The 21,925-nt window shown below is 34.8% G+C and overlaps 1 protein-coding gene across 1 annotated transcript in view; it reads right to left on the minus strand.

Moving 5' to 3' along the window:
* Positions 1 to 21,925, minus strand: part of GALNTL6 (polypeptide N-acetylgalactosaminyltransferase like 6) — a 423,143-nt gene that overhangs the window by 320,875 nt on the left and 80,343 nt on the right. The gene's annotated exons all lie outside the window — the stretch shown is intronic.

Genomic DNA, 21,925 nt, shown 5'->3' on the forward strand with positions numbered 1-21,925 from the left:
ATCTGAAATGCCACTTCTGCAAAGCTTATGAATATATAATTTTATGAGAACTCTTTTGAAGTTAATGGAAGTTCATTTGAATTTATATATACATGAACAAAAGTATATAAAGGATCAGTATTTAAGTCCAGAAAAAGCCAATAATTATTGATGAATGGAAACAGTAAGTCAGTATAGTAACACTTCATGGCTACCCTCATCATTATTTATCAAACTTCATGTTAATTTCTTAATAAAAACAATTAATCCCCTGCTGTCCTTCTCTCTCAAGATTTAATTATCTGTAGCACTGACAACAATGCATGCATTCAAGTACAAGTTCTCTAATGGTAAAACAGGTGCAACAAATCAAGTGTTTTTCTTCAAAAAGACATTTTTACAGGGATGAAGCATAATAAAAAGCCAAAACATTTCCAGAAGCTACAAAAACTTGTATTAGATTCCTAAAGTATCTAAAAGGGAAATAAATTATCATGGAGCAACTCAGACAACCCTGATTTACTGTACACATTAATGTCCACTACCACAGATTTCCCTGCTGATATAATGAAAAGATCAGATTTTTGTTTTGCAGATTTTGCCACTGAAGAGAAAGTTCATGATTGATTCTCCCTTATCAAGCCTAAACCTTGTGTTCAGATTTCAAGACTTAATTCAGATGCCATACCTTTTCCTTGACTACTAAGAAAGCTGGGTATTTGAAATAATTTTTTAAGTGGCCACAGATGGATTTGAAGAAGATGCTATTTATTTTCCAGAAATGAGTCTTGCATAAAGTTAGCTCTACAAAGCTTTTAGTGTGGCAAAGCAATTACTCATGAGCATGGGTAACTCCACTGCTCAGGATCTATCATCAAATGAAAATAAATACACAGCAGTAAAGGACAAGAAATGATGAAGAATTCTCTACATAAGAAAGAATTTAATTGTGAATTTAGTGCAGAAAATATTTTTGGTCAAGAACTGATAAGGATGTCCCATTTTGCAATTTGTCTGCAGTATAGAGCATCTGCAGTTTATATACATGATTTCACAGAATTCCTTAAATGGGAACCCACAAGTGATATGAAGACCAATTAAGCACTGAATAAAAGGCAGAGAAAAAAAGCCACCTCTGTACAGGCACCAGTGAAACAGAATCACAGCCTTGGCTGAGAACAACTTTAAAATGTATATATCTCATCATGGAATTTGTATCACAAAATCTGCACTGCCTTGGGATCTTAATTCTTATTAAGAACTAAAGCTGAAAAAAACTTCCTCTTACTTGAGGTGCAGATATAGGGAAATTAAGAAATTTCATTAATTGCAACAGTCTAAAGTAGTTAGCGGTTGGTTCGAGCTGGACAGTGGAACTCAAGAAATTCTAGTGATAAATCTCTAAATCCTGTTCATGCTCATATCTAACCTGTTAATTAAATCTAAACTAAGATCTAATTAAAAAACAAAGCAAAACAAAACACAACAAATAAACAGTTTGCCTAAAGTTTTGATAGAACCAGAGCTCCAAGTGCAAAAAAATTCATATAGAATTCAAGCATGGAATTTTTTGTTTCATTGAAAGAGAGTTAAGTTACATTAATCATGAGACTACACTTTCCCATCTGGCTGTATACCTTTAAATAAAGTTATACGACAGACCCTAAAGTCTTGCCACTCATACACCCATGAAACTCAGGATCCTTCTTAAAATATTTTGTGCCAGAACTAAAAAATAGCTTCCTGCCTGTTTATTATACTGTTGTTTACAAAATACACTATTTCTGACTTTATCTGATCACTTAATGTTTTCCTTGAAGATGCTTAGATTCTTAACTTCCTATATTTTCATGCTTAATTTATATCAAGTACTTCTGGGGTAATCCAAACAACGCATTTTCTTTAACACAAATGTTCACACCACACTTTTAGTGAGTACTTGACAAACTAGAAGGAGTTGATATTATATATACATTCCAAGTTTTTATACTGACAGTCTTTTTCTTGTTCTTGAAAGTCTGTGTAAAGTTATAAAAAATCCAAACTGCTCAGGGCTTCATCCACTAGGATAAATCTTAGGTCCATTCTGTTTTCTCATCTAAGAACAACAAGTTCTGCCACTACATTTGATTTTTCTTACATACTAGTCCAATTAATTTCTGAACCTTTGTTTAGTTTATACTGTTCTGCTGTTAATGATACATGATCATACACCAGAACTTCTGTTATTTCAAAACTCTCTGGCTTCCTCTTTAATCTCTTCAAAAATCTGTTTCTTACACAAATAACTCAGCTGTCTGGAAATGGCTGCCTGTAGTTTTGCCTTCTCCTTGCCTCTTTGATAACATAAATTAATGATAATGCTATTTTAGTCATATTTACAGCTGTAAATAATCAGTTTTAGTGCTGATCAGGATTTTTTACCCCCTGGATTATAGTATATTTTCCTCTAAGGTATTATTCCAACAATTATGATAAATGGAAATGCATTTTTAATCAACATAGTCAGGTGTGATGGGAAAAAAGAACACTCTAATTTGTGAATTGTATTTCCTGTGGAAGACAAACTTGAAGTTATATGTTGCATGTTTGTCTACGTGGCTGAGTATGAAGAAGAAATCACAAGCCATACTCCTCCTAATTAAGCCATTTTTCTAGCTGACAACTGTCAAACCCATCCCAGAAATTCATGAATATTAAAGTGCTGTTCACTGGCACATTTGGCATTTTGAAGCTGGGCAAATAAAAGTCATGAAATATGAAAGGAGTGCCCCATGTCATTTTGTAGAAAATGTTGCCATTAAGATGATGCATGGGAAAATTCACACCTTCACCTTCTGGGAGTACTATACTATATTTTCTGTATTACTTTGCTTCAAAAGCATTACTAGTGGCTTACAGACTTGCACCTTTGGCAGAAAGAAATTTATGAAACATATTAAAGTCAAAATTTTAAATGCCTGTTAATATTGATATATATACTTACCTAAGCCAAGTGCATATTTTTATTTATAATGGAATTCTCTGCTGAGAGAGCATTCTAGTGCAGCTCTTTTTCATAGCTTCTAACCATGACACTTAGTCATTAAATTAGTTCTGAAAAAATCTGCTGATTTTTTACAATTAAAGCCCACCATAGAATACAACAGGAGGAGGGAACTTTTTTAACTTTGTAGTTCAGACACTTCAAAACTTTATCCATGTTTTGGTTCTCCCATTTTGGATGAGCACAATTCTCAGAGAATTCAATTCTCATCACAGAACATACTTGCTGGCCTCATCTGCAAAGAAGATATTTCAGATTTCAAAGAAAGTATTTCAGAAATACTAGATTTCTCCCCCAGTTTTAATAATATAAAAAGTATATTAATTGAGTCTGCCTGGTTTATGTATCTAAACAAATCAAACAAGTCACCTAATTAATATTAGGAGTTAAATACAATAACAACACCTGTAGTGTAGTTATCTGATCTATATACTAGCATGCAATTTGCTAACAATCTGGATGTCTGCTTTGTCGCTCACACATTTAAAACATTTTAAATCCCTGTCAAATTCACATTGAGAACTATGCAAGGCACCTACCTGGCCCTGGAAACAGCAGCGCCCTAATGGTCATGCACATGCAGTCCCAGCAGCTTCTGTGGCCCAAACTCCCTTGCTTAAACTTGAAATACTAAGGAAGACTGACATTATTCCCTGGACTTCACACATGCTTGGAAGTACCCTGGGAAAGAGGAATCCTTCCAAGAAACCTCAGACCATCCCACCAAGGGCCCAAAAGCAGGCTTCAAAGTACCATCTCTAATAATTTTCACCATCTTTGTGCTACTGTTCTTTGTTTTGAGTATCTTCATCATTAATTTATTCTCATACCCAAACTGCTTTCATATACAAATAAAAGTTGAGCTGCATCCATGAGCCATTCTAAAACATGTAAAGAAAAAGCATGTCTGATGAACAGGTCAAGAAGGAAGAGCCTTAAACTGCTGCAAGATGCATGGTTAGACCACGAGAAAAATCTAATAAAGCTCTGACTACACATTGTTGCAAGCTTTCAAATTTAGTGTATTTAGACTCCTTTGAAAGAGGGGCTCCTAAACTAATCCTGTGTGACAAACAAAAGCTTCCTAATGTTTTTGTGTATTTTCCCTCAGAAAAACAGCATTCTCATGTTTCATGCAACACTCTGTACTGTCCTCATTTAGTAAAAAGATTCACTGAAGCCTGTAAAAACTGAAAAAGCTAAAATATTGAACAATTGTAAAAATCCAATTTACAGATGTATAAAATCATTATATAATCTCCTTTTAATGTCTGTAATGTTTCATTTCAGTCCTCTTTCTAGGTACAAATAAATTTATTTTCCTGATTTTTCTTCTCAGAGGAAGGTATAGAATAATTTAAATCATGTTTATCCATAAAAGGGTTTAGCAACTTATCTGGCAATGCTTAATTGGGTTTTTGGATTAAGACAAAATCTGCAAGTTATTATATGCAATATAAGTATCTGTTTACAGCACCTTACGTATAAATTATCACCTTGAAAAGAAAAATGAGTTTTTCACTTGTTCCAGGGAGAAAAAAAACACATGCTGTTCTTGAAAGCATATTTTACATTAGTAGCAATATTCCAGAGAAATAAGCTTTGATTTCACACTGACAACATGAAAAAAAAAAAAACACCTTCATAAGTTAGCCAAATACTTAAAGACACCTTAAAAAAGGGAACTGAACTTATGAGAGACACTGTAGACAACAAACTTTTCAAACTCAAGTTCTACTCTGACACAAAGAAAGCAAAGAGTATCCACGTCTTAGCAGCCACTGCACTGCTAAGTACTACGAATATTCTAATACTATTTTTTCACAGTTCATTTTGAAGATGATATACCTTCTCACTTGCAATCCTCTTATAGACCCAAGCACTGAAATTTCAGATGGCTGAATAAAGCTGGTAAATGGGGCACAAACATTTTTAAAACTTAATTTGCCATGCTACAAGAGTACATCTTGGTAGTATCTTTGTCTTTCAGGCCATATCACTAGTGCATCTTTGTATAAATATCATCTGCGAGTCACTATGCAATTAATTGTTAAGCATATATTGTAAGTTTCAAACCTCTCTGGTTTGACATTGACAAAAAAGGCATTATACACATGTTTTGGGGAACATTTGCATCCCTAAACTGATAACAAGGATGGAATAACAAAGATAGCATCTAATTGTGGAACTGATAGCATTCAACCAACTCAGACTGAAGAATAGATAGTAACAATATATACCTATCTATATTAATGTTCTTATGCACATATAAAATGTCACCCATAGGCCCTCTGAACATGTCCAGTGGGTGCACAAGAGAATGATGCAGTTAGTACTTGCATTCATTTAACTCTTGACTCTTCAGGCTCAAAGAAACAGAAATTGAAGTGGCAATGGGTTTCTCCAGTCTTATCTGTAGGAATCAATCATCTTCTGTGGTTCCACTCTTTTCTGGAACTTTCTGAAGGAACCTGTCTTCCCTCTGCCCCTCAATGTAATTTTACTCAAGTCTGATTCTGGAGTACCTGAGGCTGAATAGGCAAATATTCCTCTTCAGACATACATGAAACAAGACAGCATTTCACAGGAACTCCTGTTAGTCAGTCAAGAATTACAGTGCTCCATTCTGAATGGCAATAGACATTGGATGCATCAATTAGTATTTCCAGTTAATGGAATTCTGTAAATTTACTGGAAATTCCTAATTGGTGCATCCTAGTACAGCATCCAGCATTCTCATTAACACCTTCCACAGGAAAATCCTATCCACCTGCTCAGTGACTTGGGCAGGCATCATTAAGGGGCCACAGTTTGACTGTCTCAGCAGTTATCCACTATCTATATTTATCTGCCATATAAAAATGATGTATTTCTTATGATTGCTGATTATACTTTTTTATTTTTTTCCTTCTGGCTTTGGTTCAACTAATTAAACCCAACAGAAAGAGAACAATGAGCTTTTTGGGAAAGTAATATTGCTATTCAATTTTCATTTTGTTTTAAAAAAGTATTTTTAGCATTTGAACTTAAAACCTCAGGATCCTGGCATGTCTGTGAGCTATAAATCAGTACATCATTCCATCAATGACGATTTAATTAAGATAAAAAGGCAGCCAAGTATTTGTTTCTTTATATAAAAAATAGCCCCTAGGAGTTTGTGATGGCATCCTGTATGCTTCCAAAAATACAGAGGAATAGAAGAATTGCTTAAATATGCAAGGAGTTTCAGATGACATGGTTTGGAATAAAGGACCCTGAAGATACTTTTGTGAAAGAAGACACTAATATTTAGTAATTGGTTAATCAAATACTTCTTTAATAGCAGACTGTTTTTAAGCTCATGTATTGTAAAAGCACTCAGAGGCCTGCTGTAAATGAAGACAGGAAAAACATCCCTTTTGCTGTAGTCCATACAAATGACTCCTGCCCTTTTGGCTTGATAAAATGATCTGCAATAAATACTCCTCATGTTCCTATATCTTTAATAATTCACTTGGAAAAGGCAACAATAGCTGTAGGCACAGTCTGTTATGAATAATGGCAAAAGCAGTGGCCTTTGTGTAACAAAGCCCTACTGGTTCTAGAAGTTTTCAAGGTCAAAATTTCGTTTAGAAAAATTCCATTTATGTTACATGTACTTTAAACATGTTCAAATTTTCATGTGTACTGTCTTATAGGAAGGATGATGTAAAAAGAATATCATGAAACTTCAGATTAATAAAACTCATATTCACTTCAAGGAAAACTGCGGTGGGAAGTCAAAGCTTTTGTCACCCCCCTCTTAATATGTGGTGGAAATACAATCCCCAGCTCAGATAATTCTTCCACGTTATCATTTTTTTGCCACATTAATGATCTCCACATAAGGCTGAGGCTAGATAAACTACCTTTAGCACAGGTCTGTTCAGAAAATGAAATACTAATAAAATAATCATGCTGTGAAACTTCAGATGTCATTATAAAGAAGGACTTATTTTTCAGTCTGCCTTAACAAATAGCTGTCCCAGAAGAGAATGGCAGCTTTTGATGCAAAAGTTTTGCTCTTAGCCTTTATAAAACCTGAGAGATTTATCATTTAGAAATTGCTATCACTTACATCCTGAAACATTCATCACACAGTATGAAAGATAATTATCGCCAAACTTTTTGCTATAAATATATGATACTGGTGGTTTATGTTCCCATATTATTTTTAATAGTCATGGCCATACATTTAAACAATTTACTACACTTAAATGTCTTCACAAACTAAAAGGGAGCAATAAAATTTAATACAATATTACATCTTTCACAGAGCGCATATGCTAAAATACTTCACAAAATTAAAGTTTATAGCAGTGGTAAAAGAAATATAAAGAAATGTAGAAGATAATGTAACAAATAAAAAAACCCTTCTTTTATACTGTAAGATGATGAAGAAAAGTATGACTACTCATAAATAGCTAAGATTAAGCCTAAAACAGAACAAAAACTGTTCAAAATAAAAGAAGCTGCATGCAGACTCCATCAGAAGTGATGGAAAAGATTCATAAGTAAGGAAATGGCATAGAAAATTACTAAAATAGAGAGAACTCTTATTTCCAAGGAATGTAATAGAGTTTTTTCTGTTAGTCTCTGGTTCCTACAATCACGCAATGTTATGAAAAAACTACAGTTCTAAAACTTACTTTGCTAAATAAATTTATAATTTCTTGATATTTCTTTAAAAAAAAATTTAAAAACCAAACAAACAGCAACAACAAAACAGAACCAAAACCAAAAACCACCCAAAACCTAAAAAACTGTGATCTGTGGAAAACTAAAAGTTTTAAACTCTATGTTTGGACATGGTTTAGAAGAGAACACATTACTTTCACAATCTCAGGAAACTGTGAGGAAAAGATCTTCAGTACAACAGTTATAGACAGCAAAAATCATCCCAAAATTCAAGCAATTTAGGGATAAAAGAGGATTTACAACTTCATTTGGGAAAACTAAGCTTTTTGGGGAAATTTTTTATGAAGTTTTGAGCAGTATAATACACAAAGAGCCTCAGAATAGGAGGGAGTAAAGCAGGAAATAGAGGCAGGGCTTCATATCCTGGTCATCAATATGCTATAGTGCCTGGTACTTATGGATGCACAGCCTTAGGATAATTTGCACAAATTCATCTTTGTCTATTTAATTTAGGGTAACTGACACACAGCAGAAAGGAATTTGCATTCTTCCAAGGATGAACTATTGTTTTGTTTGGCTTACAAATCTGTTATGGGTCTGGATGGCAGAGAAACTGGTACAGAACTGTTGCTTGCCAGCAGAACTGGTGGGTTGCAGTCTTTAGTGCTGTTGATGCCTCTGCTAGAAGAACCTAATGCACTTCCCAGTGTCTGTGAGAACTCACTTTGCAAGAGTTGATGTAGAACTAACAGAACCAAGTAAAATGTATTTACAACAGAATGAAACAATAGAAACAACCAGCAAGCCACCACCATAAAAATCACATATAACACTGTAAAAAGATATCTTTAGTCAACTGCAGTCATTTATTTAAACAACTTAGATCAACAAGATCTAGAAAGAAAGAAAAAAAATTAAAAATTGCATTTCAATCATCCAAGAGCAAGATAGACTTGACGTAAAAAATCATAAAAGAACAACTGAGTTTGTATTCTTATAGTAAGATGAGCTTTAAACTTAACATTTCAGTCAAAATTAAAATAAGGAATCACAAAATCATCACATTTAGAGGCAGGAAAAAAAAAAGGGGAATAAATGCATATTTTACAGCAGTAAAAATAAACTCCAACTAGCAGAACCAAGCCTGGCTCATGACCTGGTCTATTAAATCAGGCAGTACATCATTTTGGATTAGTGCAAAAAACCTGAAAGATACAGTCCTTGTCTTATAGTTGAGTGTTATAAAATAAATTGTAAAGCAGCACATATTGACAAGGTGCAATATAAAGGTCTACAAGTGAAATAAAAATGGACAAGTAACAGTTGACTATGATTGCTTAAAAGAAACAAGATGTTTAAAAGTGCTCAAAGGTGAGCACATCTATAAGATGTATTGACAGACAAGTGGATGTAAAATGTTCCACAGCACATGACAACCAATTTAATCACATTTCAAGTATATTTTTGTACATTAAAACTATATTAACAAGTAACAAGATTTAGTTAGGACATCCAGATGTAATAGCAACTGATCTGAAGTACCAAATGTATGATTACATAGGTATCTTAAGATACTCTGCAATACAACCACTGAGCGTACTGTGTCCATATAGACCATTTATAATTCAACTCCCACAAAATTTTACACTCCTATTGACTTTGGTCAAAACAAAAAAACACATTAACTCTCTGGCTGCACATTTTGATACCGGTTGGATTTTTGTATACAAATGCAATATAAGAAAGGAGAGCTATGAATGTTACATTCACTTTCATGGACTGAAGGATGGAGGCTCCTAGTCCCCAAAGACCAGGACACTCATTCAGTAATGTTTCTATTTGTTCACAAAAAATATTTAATGTGACCTTCAATAGGTCAGTGACTAAGATACCACATTATGAATCTTCTCCATTTTTAATAGTCTAAATGCAAAAGTCAGTTTAATGAAAAACTTCCATATAAGAAAAACACAATGTTCAAAGTATTAATTTTCCAGTGCAAGTCCTCATAGATATCAGTTGGAGCCCTTAGAGCTTTATAAAAATAGTTCAAGCTTGTTTTGCAATATATATCTCAAAAAAAATAAAATAAAATTGGTACTTGTGTCAGTGAAGGGAGTTGTAAAAATGACATTGTGTAAACTGCCTTCCTTCTACTTAAAACCTGCTGCGTGTGGAATGATGGGCAGGGACTGAGCGCCTGTACACACAGGAGCTGTGCAGTAACACTGCATACTTCTGTCACCTTCAAGAGGCACAGGGGAAGATGGGGCACTGAACTTGATGATCTATGTGAGTTACCGATTCAGTGATTTTTCCAAGCAATTTACTAAGTGTTACACCGAGTCCATGTCCTCCAATATCCTACTGGTGACCACTGCGAAAAACAGAACCTTCAAACTGGTCTCACTGGCATAAAGGGACACTTAAAATGTAGATGATCATGAGCCCAAGTTCTATTTCCCATCCCCATGTATATTGATGAGCAGAGCCTGTTAGAAATATCTCAACATATGCATACAAAGGAAGATGAACTAAAATTGACTCAAGAGAAATGGATGAAGATCACTCCAAGTTTTACAATATATTTTACAGAGGCAAAGACCCACTGTTAACTAGCTGCTGTTAGATTGGATGCTGCACTTCTGCTTGACACTTTTGTGCTCGTCCCAGCACCGTGTGACACCTAGGAAATGAATTAGATCAAGTTCCTCTCTTCTCATCCAGGACAACTGGTGATAATGCTGATAACCTCCTGTTATCAGGAACCTGTCCTTCAGCAATGGGGAAACACATGTTCATTACTGCAGATGTGGCCAGGGCAGAATGCAGAGGCAGGGAGGGTGGTAAGTTTTTATTACATATTAGGTCCCCCAATATCATAAGTACATCAGTGGCAGGACAGGACTGATGCGCTGATTTGTTTTATAGACTGTATTTTTCTCCTCCATTTTCTTTCCTCAAGGCATGAAAGCATTCAAAGTTTTAATGCTTTTTTCTACATTAAGTATTTTTTTTAACCTTTACTGGTAAAAAATAGGGGCAGATGGAAGTGCAAGAGGGAAGTCTACAGCTCAAAAAAACTTTTTCAAAAAATTAAGTTAAACACCAATCAAAAAAAAAAAAAACACACTAGTTAACTAATTTATATTTTTAAACAGTATAATATTCTATTTAAAAATAATTTATTTGCCTTTAAAAAACAACTTAGATGACTAAACAGCATCTTTCAGATTCAAAATCTGAATCTAGGAAAACAGAAATTCCCACAGACGAGACACAGAACTCAATCAAGTACTGAGATTCCTCTTGTAAATAAGGAAGAGACACAACCCACAGCAGCAGACATTTGAAAAAGAATTGACAAAAAATAGTTAAATTCACTTCCAGTGTGCCTTCTCACCAGAAAAAAGAGAAAGAAAATAAATGCACATGAACTCTAGGTGAGTTAAAGAAAAAGAGCCTTCAGATAACAGTTAAAAATTTGTGGGACAGACAAAAATAGCCTAAGCACCCTTCTTCCAGAAAAGTTGTCTGCATTATAGCATAATAATTCACCATCAGTAAAAATATTTTATAAAATAAAAGGAACACTACTGTTCATATCTCATGGGATATGAAGCTGTTAAGATAATTTGATAATCTATATTTAAAACACCTAGAATAAAGGCTTCACCAGGTCAATATTTCATTGGCATTTTAATTAAATAATTGGTTTAAATTCTAAACTGGGAAGTGAATTTATGATCTTATTTAAACAGAATAACTGAGGTCATCAAATGACTTTTAATTAAATTGTTAATTGATTTTTCTTTAATTCTTTAGGATGATTGATGGCCACACAGTTGCTACATTTGTTAATTACCATCATGAGTCAATTCCATACAGTGCACTTGGGTACTACTGCTGTAGTAATCTCTGTAATAATAAAAATAATTTCATAGTTTTGCTATATCATTTTGCATTACTCATGCATGCTTCTTGAGGCAGTTTATTTTTTAAAAATTGGTAAGGTAGATCAATCGTTTGCATAGGATGTAGTCTACAAAATTAACCTGCACGTGAATTAGTAGTCCAATCATTTTTTCCAGCAAATCTTGCACCAATTGACTGAATAATCTTTATTATGACTTCCTTATGTTCATTTCATTTTTTGAAAATTACACAAGACAAGATACCTTAAACTTCCTTTAACAGTTGGTGTAGAGATGGCAATTTTTTTCACATGTTCTCTAGCTTCATTTACAGAGTTCTGTAATCTCCTTACAACAGACCTTCTGTGATTATGCACTAAATAAAGACCTAGAGAAATGACAGCTTGTTTTCACACCTAAGTACTGCTATCTGTCCTTAGTTTGTTGACAGCACAATTCCCATTACCACCAGCAGTGCAAAAAGTAGTGTAACAGCTTCACCTTCTTTCAGTGTAAGATCTGGATTTAAACTTTAGGTTGAGATATGCAATTATTGCATTTCCTAACACAGTAGGAATAAATAAATAAATAAACAGTCTCTGCCTTTTTCTTAACAAATTCTATACTAATGAGAATATTGCCAGAAAGATACGAGCTTCCAATGAGCCTTTCTGAATGAGTATCTAACAATTTACCAGCAGTAGTCCTTCTTTCATTTACAGAGTCGATTAAAAAAACCCAAACCAAACCAAAAAACAACCCCAACCACTAAAAGAAGTGAGTTCTCCACAGCTGACTGAAGCAGCTATCTCAGCCTATCTCAGTAAAAAGATCATCATTTTACCACCATGTTGGTGGTCATGACCATCAAGGAAGGCAGAAAATTTTAATTCATATTTTTAACACTAATACTAGAAAATTTGCAAAGGCTGTATGGAGAATCTAGACTACCACATTTTTGGTCATGTCTTTGACTACTATATATTCAAGAACCAAACAGAAATAACACGATCCATTCTGTTGTTTTACCAGTGATTAATGTGCGAAAGACAAACCTTTGACACTCACCATCATGCAGGAAACACTATATGTTCAGAAGAAATGGGACTGTCTAGGCCACAAATTTAAAAAACCAGTATTTTTCAAAGTAGGGATAAATTTAGGTCTGAAAAAACACAATGGGGACACAGTTAAAAAAAGCAAACAAAAACCAAAACCAATGAAAAAACCCTAAACCACAGACAAATGCATAGGAAGCTTATTTTCTACAGAGTTCATTTTGACCACAATTACTTTCTTATTGATTTCTCTGGTATTTTTTGCTGAAAGGCAGAAAGTTTCATTTCTCTTATCAAGTGATTATTAACGCTCTGATGAAGTCCAGTGTTTTACTTGAGTCTCCATTTTTTCAGAAATATCTAGTAATTTTTTTTCCACTGTTTATCCACTGTGTTTGAGCAGATAAATGGTTAGTTAGCACCTGTCTCTACTTTGGACTTCATTTGACATTAAGGTTTGCTAAACCAAGATGTTTGAATTAGACTGGGTTTTAAATCAGGCGTTCCATCTGTAGCACATGTAATTCTAGGTTTTCTTTTATAAAAATAAACGTCTTCTGTTGTTACAGCATGTCCAGGAAATTTTAAAATCAGAAATAAGTTGATAAAAAGAATAGCTCTGGAAAGAAGAAACGCAAGAAAATTCAGAACAGGAAGAGATGCAAGCAAAAGATTTTCTTCCTTTTAAACTTTGACACAAGCAGGAGTATATGAACAGGTTTTTTGCTTCATGTGGGCAAGAAAGGGGAAGAAATTGAAACCTTAGAATTATTTGCCAGGTGCAAACAAGCCTTCAGGAGCCAGCAGAGAAAGCAGAGACCACTCAAAATTCTTTTTGAGAAGATAATCTCATTATAGGTCAATGGAATGTGAGAAAATGTTGAATAAAATGGAACAGGTTCAGTGTAGTGGATTTAAAACTGTGACTTTATGAAAAGTTTTTGTTTCCATTTAAAAAAAATATTTTATCAGTCTTCAAATATGCCTGATTACAAAGAAGGTGGCCATTTTTCCTGCAAGTAGCATTTCCTAAGAACTGAAAATAGCCAGCCTTTATGAAAATGTCTTCAGACATAAGTGTTATGCTTATGTTAGTGAAATAGATCTTCTTTCCTTATTTTCTACATTAGTAGTTCACTAACAGAGGAACTAATTAAAGACACACAGTTTGTCTTCCTACAACGATTTTCAGCATTACAATGCTCATTTAGCAAAATGTTCTGAGCCCTTACAAGGGATAGCAAATAGAATCTCCCCTTTTTCAAACTCTTTCAGGACAGCTAAGCTTGGAGATCAGCATGGGCAGGATGACTCACAACCCTAACATTTAAACAGCCTGGGAAGCAAAATTAATTTCTTTCATTTTTTTACTTTCCTACTTAAAATCATGAAACAAAGGCAATGAAAGCAGTACCACAGCTTACAGGCAGAGGTCAGGAACTCGTAGGGCACCTAGAAACCAGGAAAGTACAATACAGGGCTCAGCACAGAAACTTCACAGTCCTTCAGATTGTTGTGATTCTGTTATCTTCCTCCCAATTCTTTCTTTTATTTCCTCTATTTATCTTTTTGTTACCTAAAGGCTTATACAAAAGCCTGATATCTACCACCCAAGGAAACTTTAAACTACAAACTATGAATTGTAAGGCTTTTTCCTCCATTTACATTCTTGCTTAGCCAGAGGCAGCAATTAACCCTTACAAGCTGTTTTACAACATGGACCATGTCTTCCTATTTTATATTGTGCTGTCAGCACTTAACAAATTATCCTAATAGCCATAAGATATACTCCACAAGGAGTAAAAACAATTCACACACCATGTTTTGACCCTTCAAGTACAAAATGTGACTCCAGGTATTTTCACTGTTCTTTAAGAAATGGAATTCCATCTCAAGAAAACAGAACTGGATACACAGAATCAAAAATCCTTATAGTAAAATAACAATGAAAAATAGAAAACTATGAAGATGACTGCAAGTGAAATTTTAAGGAAATGATGCCTGGGAAGGATGCAAATGAATTAGTCTATGTTGCCTACAGAATTATATTTAAAAGACAGTGCCACACTCCAGGTTCTGATCCCTACGCTCTGTAATTGGTATTTACTATTTTAAGTCAAAAAGCAACTTATTTGTGGTATATTGTGGGATGATCATTATACAACTTACCAGTAAAGACTCTCCACATGAAAAATTCATACTTCTAGATTTTGGTGTCGAGAATATTTAGGGCTTTCTGTTAGTGAAACACCGTCCTTGACAAAAGTGCTCTTGGCTTTAAATAATTGCAAAATCAAATGTCAACTATTTCTGTCAAATGAAAGAAAAGGAAAAATACTAAGAAACTCCTCTTGCTAAATACCCCTCTGCACACCAACTATGGTTATGCTAATGGACCCTGTCCTCAGGTCATCTGTTCAAATTAAAGAAACTGCCTCACAGTAAGAAATCTGCATAGATTGCCAATTGTTCTAGTTCATTACCTGTTAGCAAATGTGAAGAGCCAAAGCCAATTCTGACATCTATGTGTAATGAATTCATTACAATGCCTGGCACATTTAGCTTTGGGAGAAAAAACAAAGGACAACAAAAAGGAACAATGCAGATTAGATTTTTATTAAGAACATTTGTTGAAAGGATAGTTGCTGAATAAATTCTCAAAATCTTATTTCAGCCTTTTCTGAAGTCTCATTTTTTTAGTAGTTTATTACATAACTTGTTTGTTTTCAGATGCACATATATAATATTTATAGCAATGTGGGTTAAATAAAACAATGTCTTATCAGTAAACCAACATGTGGTTTCCATTTAACAGATTATTCTAATATACGACTTTTGATTTGCGTGAATTTCAGGAAAGGTGACTGTAACTTGAACATCCCCTCTACAATACAAAGACATATGTTTAACACGAAGTCTTACAAAGAAACAAAAATTATTAGATAAAAGCTTTATTTGGGGATAATTTATAGAGAAAAACTGACATTTTTTCTAACTGTTTGTAGTATTTAGTCTCCAGATGGAACATTGTTTAAACATTCAGAATTTTAATTATTACATTTTCAACAAACTGGTGTTTTTAAAATATAATCTCCAAAGAGAATATTAACTCAAAATGAAATAAGCTTGGCCTGTCCTATACATTGCATGTTCATTTTTTCTATCAAGGCAATTTAATTGCCCATACATATAACAAGATACATTCAATTCATAATAAGGTCCTATTATGGATCATCTACAAAAGTAGTATGGGTGAGAGCTTTGTTTGACATGATTAAACAAGAGCATGCAAAATTCCAGACATAGTGTGAATGGGAAGCTTCAGTACCCTAAGTATGTGTTTGATAAGGGACAGGGCTGAAAATAGCTGCCCAGCAAGTCTTGAGATACGTTGGGAAAAACCTTTAGAAAATGAGGTGGGCAATTAATTAACAAAGTCTTTCATGCATTATGCAGTGTGGGAACTCATTGCAAATGGCTCTTTATTAAATAGATCAGAATGTTATTCAGTGTTTTTATTTATGATTTATTAAAATTTGCAGGCAATGTCAAGGCATTTCTAGGGGAGCAGCGCTTTGTGATCCAATAGAAGAATAGAGTATTTTTAAAGAAACAAAGAAAATTAATCAGATGGGATATTAGATCAGTAATGACAACTGCAAGATTTTTAAAAGCCTCCTCTTTTAAATAAACAGGAGGACTACCTTGGCTAAGTAGTGCTTAGTGCTAACTGCTAAGTAGCCTCCTACTCCACTTTGTACACTATTTCTCCTTGAGAGCTAAGAGTTCCTGAACTGCAACACCATGTATGACCTATCATGAAGTACTAAAATCAACTGACCCTTGGTGCTTCCTGCACAAGATATTCTGAAATACCTTTGCCTGGAGCATCCCAAGTATCTCAGCATTTGCATCAGGCTGATGAGCAACACGCACCAGCACTGTTCCATCTCTCCTCTTCAAACCCTCTTGCACAGGTAGCTTTTTTGATTTTCGTAGCATGGCCATCTCTATGCTGCAGTATCAGAGTGTCTGTCCCCACGGGGGCTGCTTCTCTCTTTGATACAGGAATCCCACATTGCCCAAAGGCAGCCAGTCACATGCTACTAAAACCCTGTCACGGTCACTGGAGTGCTACCCATGTGCATCAGCATGACAGCCACACCCACTCTCCTGAAAATTTATAGGCAAAGGGGTTGTTGCTGCAGATTTTCAAAAGGATTGAGCTGTTACTTGATTTCAGTCTTTCAGCTGTACTACCTGTACCTGTTCTAGCTGTACTAGAACATTTGGAAAAGAGGGAGGGAGGCAGGGAGGGAGGCAGGGAGGGAGGCAGGGAGGGAGGCAGGGAGGGAGGCAGGGAGGGAGGCAGGGAGGGAGGCAGGGAAATCTATGACTGCACATCATCACTTAATCAGATTATTTAACTGCAGTGGTTTGGTGTTTTTTTTAAGATAATAGTATCTCTTAGCTTGAAGAATACAATAACAGATTTTTAGTCACTTTAGCTCAACTTCTGACACAATAAAGTAAAATATGGCCTAACTGAACAAACCAGCATTATTGGCCTGTTACGGACTATATATCTCTTCAGAAGGAAAGGCAGACCTCTGTACACATGCAGAGCCTACCAAAGTAAAGAAACATCAAATTTCACAGGTCTAATATTAAAAAGTGCCCTGAAAGCTTTTTTGCATCTACACTGGAGTAGATTTTAAAACTCCTCTGATTCAACTTGTGGTACAAGTCACTGAGCTTAATGTGTGTTTATTGTGCTGACATGACATGTTCTCTGCTTTAGGAATGCAAGTGACAATCTGTTAGTGAAATAAAATTTAATGCTAAAAGATAATAGCCCCTGTCTTAAAAAAACAACAAAAAAACCTGCACATTTTTCCATTTTCTACAGCTGTATGAAAGAGAAATTTAATCAGATGATAAAAGGTTAACAAAATCCCTCCAGAAAAACTACAGTCACTGACTAACTGGTTTCCACTTTTGTTTAGCTATTTCATTTTGATAAGCTTTTATCCCCAGGTAAAGTCAAAATGATGCTGCTGTTCTTATCACACTTGATCAATCTTCCCCGCTTCTGAGGGGGAATCCTGTAAACCTTCTCTTTTCAGCACATCCATCAGGCAGACAAAACAAAAGGTAAACCTGGCAAATACTGCTTGCTCAAGGTAAGCATTAATCTTAATAGCTGGCTGTAATTAGGAACAAGATGTATAAACTGACAAAAAGCAATAAATAACTTGGAACCAGAAATGTGGTAAGATTTAAACTCAAAGACTGCACTTGGCCTTAATCTACTTTAGTCACTTTGCTGGTATTCCTCCATGTAGCAGCATTTAAGTCAAAATAATTGTAGAACAATTAATATATAGAGTTTTAATGTTTCACATTACCAGTTACTGAGAAGTCAGCTCAGGATTTCACATGCTGCACAGCCTGGTGCCCTGCTCATTTGATAAGCCATCTCTAGACCTTCAAGATCTATCTACCACCTAGAGAGACCTAGACTAAAGCCTGAAATCCCTTTCTGGGGCTCTTGCTGACCGCTCCAGGATCCTCTCTTACCTTTCTCCTCCGCATCTTTGGTCACAGTAAGAACTTCCAGTACATTTAATATAGTTCCTGTGCATGAAGTAGCTTAGTTGTTTCCACTCCCAGAGTAAATGGACCATTACCTAAACAGCTTGAGAACTTCCCCTGGTGTACAAGGCGCCATATGAAGAACTGCACACAGGCAAATCAAAACTGATCAGAACATCTGCACACATCCCACTAGTAGAAATGTTTGTTAAAAGGTGACTGCATCACGAGAAACCAACAAGCCAAAGACATTTCAAGATTCAGCAAGAAACAAACTAGATTCTTTCAGAGAACTTTTTAAAATCAATGAAACACCAGCACAAGAAAGTTCCTGCCTTACAAAAACAAAAAACAAAACAAAAGAAAAAAGTGGTGGCTCCATGGTTATTTATAGCCACCAAAAACTGCTGTCAAAACAAACAGTAGTGTTATGTGCTGTTTCCTAGATATAATGGAAATAGGCATTAATGTGCTTTCTTTTAGTCCATTCCTATTGATTAAGAAGAAGAAAGATGAAGCAATTTTCTCAGCCATGCACCAATTTAAGCACAAACACCAGAAAGATTTACCACAGTGTGACTGCTACTATACTTCTGAATCACCAAATCTAGCTTCTCCTCAATCAGGAAGCAAAGGCTGACTTCATTCCAAAACACGGAAGTCCATTCCCTATCTGACAGATAATAAATAGCACTAGTAGCATAAAAAGGCTTCCCTGATTTACCATGTTCACTGTGTAACTCAAAAATCAATTTCCTGAAAACACATTGCCCTGAGACAAAGCATTTAATTGTGATACATGTTTTTGAAACACCAGTGACCAAACTGTTGCCAGCTAATGGAATCAAAATGGTGTAAGTTAAAAAAAATAATTAGTCATTACATTTTAATGCTATTCAGTAAAAACAAATTAGCTTAAGAAAAAGCTATTTAAAACATACAAAGCCACTGTTAAGAGAAAAAAAATCCCTTCTTCGGACAGTATGATGTGGGTTAGTTACAAATATTATTCAAGCTTCAGGGTTTTAAAACAAATCTCTCTTATACCCTCCCCATACTGTTTCAGACAGTTATTACATAAAAACAGTTATGAATACAGTTTATGTAAAAGTTCCCAACTTTCATGTCTTCAGACTTAACTGACCTCAACAGTATAAGCAATTCTATCACCTACATAAAGCTTTCCTAATGAATTCATGAATAAATACCTTAACCAACATTACCACAAAGTAACAAGGGACATACAACTTTTTTGTTGTTGTTTGTTTGTCTTCCTAGGAGAAATGTCAGCATAGTCAGAATTATAGAATAAACAAAGCACAAAGATAAAAAAACGAAACACCAAAAAACAAACCTACTATTGATTTTTAAATAAATGTAATATAAAGAGAATGTCAACAAAATAATTCAGCTACTGCTTATGTGATGAAAAAACAGGAAAGCAGAATTAAATGCTGTCAGCTGTGGCATACTCCAACAACTGAACCACAATTTATGTTTATTCTTTAAAATAACTCAGGTAATGAAATCAAAGCATAACAGAAATGGTTCTTTTTCTTCGGGCAGCACAGTAAAAATGTCAAATGCAATGGCTGTCATAAAAAGGTAGGAATACAGAATCATCATAGAATCATTTAGGCTGGAAAAGACCTCCAAGATCATCAAGTCCAACCCTTAAATAATCACCACCCTGTCAACTAGACCACAGCACTAAGTGCCATATCTGGTCATTTCTTGAATGCTTCCAGGGGCAGTGACTCCACCATCTCCCTGAGCAGCTTAATGCTTAACAACCATTCCAATGCTTAACAACCCCTTTCCACAAATAAATTCTTCCTGATGTCCAGCCTGAACCTCCCCTGGCTCAGCTTCAGTCCTCAGTTCATCTCATCCTGTTGCTGTGTGCTTGGGAGAAGAGGCCGACCTTCACCTGGCTCAGCCTCCTTTCAGGCACTTGTAGAGTGTGATATGGTCTCCTCTGAGCCTCCTTTTCTCCAGGCTGAACAAGCCCAGCTAGCCCAGCTGCTCCTCACAGGGCTTGTGCTTCAGAGCCTTCACCAGCTCCATTGCCCTTATCCATCAGAAGATGCAATCTACCGCACGTAAAGTTATAGGTGCAAATTTAAATGGGAAACTCTGCACCCACAGAGCTGTGCCAAGGGCACTCTTTGTCTGTGACAAGTAAATTTTTCATACTCTTAATGTCCAAAAGAAGTTAGGAGTAGCTATTTACTGAACTCGTAAACTTAAGTTTACATGCAGAATTGAGTGCTTTTTCCTGTGATGGAGAATCCATTGAAACAATGTTCTGTGAACCAGGAAAACAGACTAGCAAAAATAACAGATCAAAAAGAAAGGTTACTAATATTTTTTGTGATTTACTGTGTTTATATTCAATGGTGTACACTTAGCAGTGTCACTTTCAGCAAAAGAAAAAAGCTTCCCATGGTGGACAAATACAGTTTTTCAAGTGGAGCTAAGAGTGACCACATGCTTAAGGACACAGAAAAGCATCACAATTATCTTGAAAAGAACACCTATTACCTGCAGGCTGGACAAAGAAAAAAAAATAATAAAAATCTCTTGATACATTCTAAACTGCTGAAAATTATTTTGTAGCCTTCCCCGAGACAGAACCCTTCAGACACAGGAGGAGGGAGATACACTACTTGATCTTGCTTATGAATGCTGACAGCTACGGAAATTTTCTAAAAGCTTTCATTATATAGAGTATCAGTCACCACAGACCAATAAAGTCAGTAAAGGGTATTTTTTTGCATAAAGACAACTAAAAACAGCTGTATAGTAAACAGAACTGCTTAATTGTGGCCAAACTGAAGACAGAAAAATAGCAAAAGCTCCATTACTTGGATCCTTATATGAAAAATAAATAATCTCTAAAATAAAACAGAATTCAGAAAACATTTAATATCATTAAGAAAGGCATGAAATAAAAAATATTTGCATATAATTAAGTTTATTCAGTCCCTATAATGATGTTGTTCTAGCAAATTATTTATATTTTAATTCAAATAACTTTTCCTAATGTCACTATTGAAATGGAAAGAACATAAACTGGATGGTGCTGTCTACCTATTGAAACTACAGAAATTTAAATAGTAATCTCAAACCTAAATGCAACATATGCTTTCCTCTACTACTAATTCAATTGTATGCTACGTGGAATAAAAAATGTATACACTGTAGCAATCAAAAATTTTATTTTCAGTTGGCCGTGAAAAATCCAACATGTAAAAATTCTTTGGTGTACCTATTTTTCCCTAAGTAAAAGTATTTTTAACTAAGCTACCCTTTCCATGTTTCTTTTAAATATTTGTACACTTACTCAATAATAGTAATATTTAAGTATGTAGTGATTAGTGTTAATAATGATTTAAAACTGGTGCTCTACATATGGAAAGAGAACGTAGAGCTAATTAGTTTTGGCTATGTAACGCAGAATTTTTTTCTCAGAAGTGAAGAAAACAAAGTGGGATTTAATCTAAACTGAAAACATGGTATTTCCATCTCCAAAAGACACTTAAAACTGATTCTTCTGTCAAAACTGGTCAAATGAGTGTTATTATTGCATTACCAAAAATATTCTAAAAAATTAGTTCCATCTTTTGTTTCAAGAAATAAGCTTGTTTATACAACTGCATCGAAGACCAATACTT

The sequence above is a fragment of the Pseudopodoces humilis genome, chromosome 6 (assembly GCF_049639895.1).
Source record: "Pseudopodoces humilis isolate 2021_Gansu_Grassland_sample_001 chromosome 6, ASM4963989v1, whole genome shotgun sequence".
Classification (NCBI taxonomy): Eukaryota; Metazoa; Chordata; class Aves; order Passeriformes; family Paridae; genus Pseudopodoces; species Pseudopodoces humilis.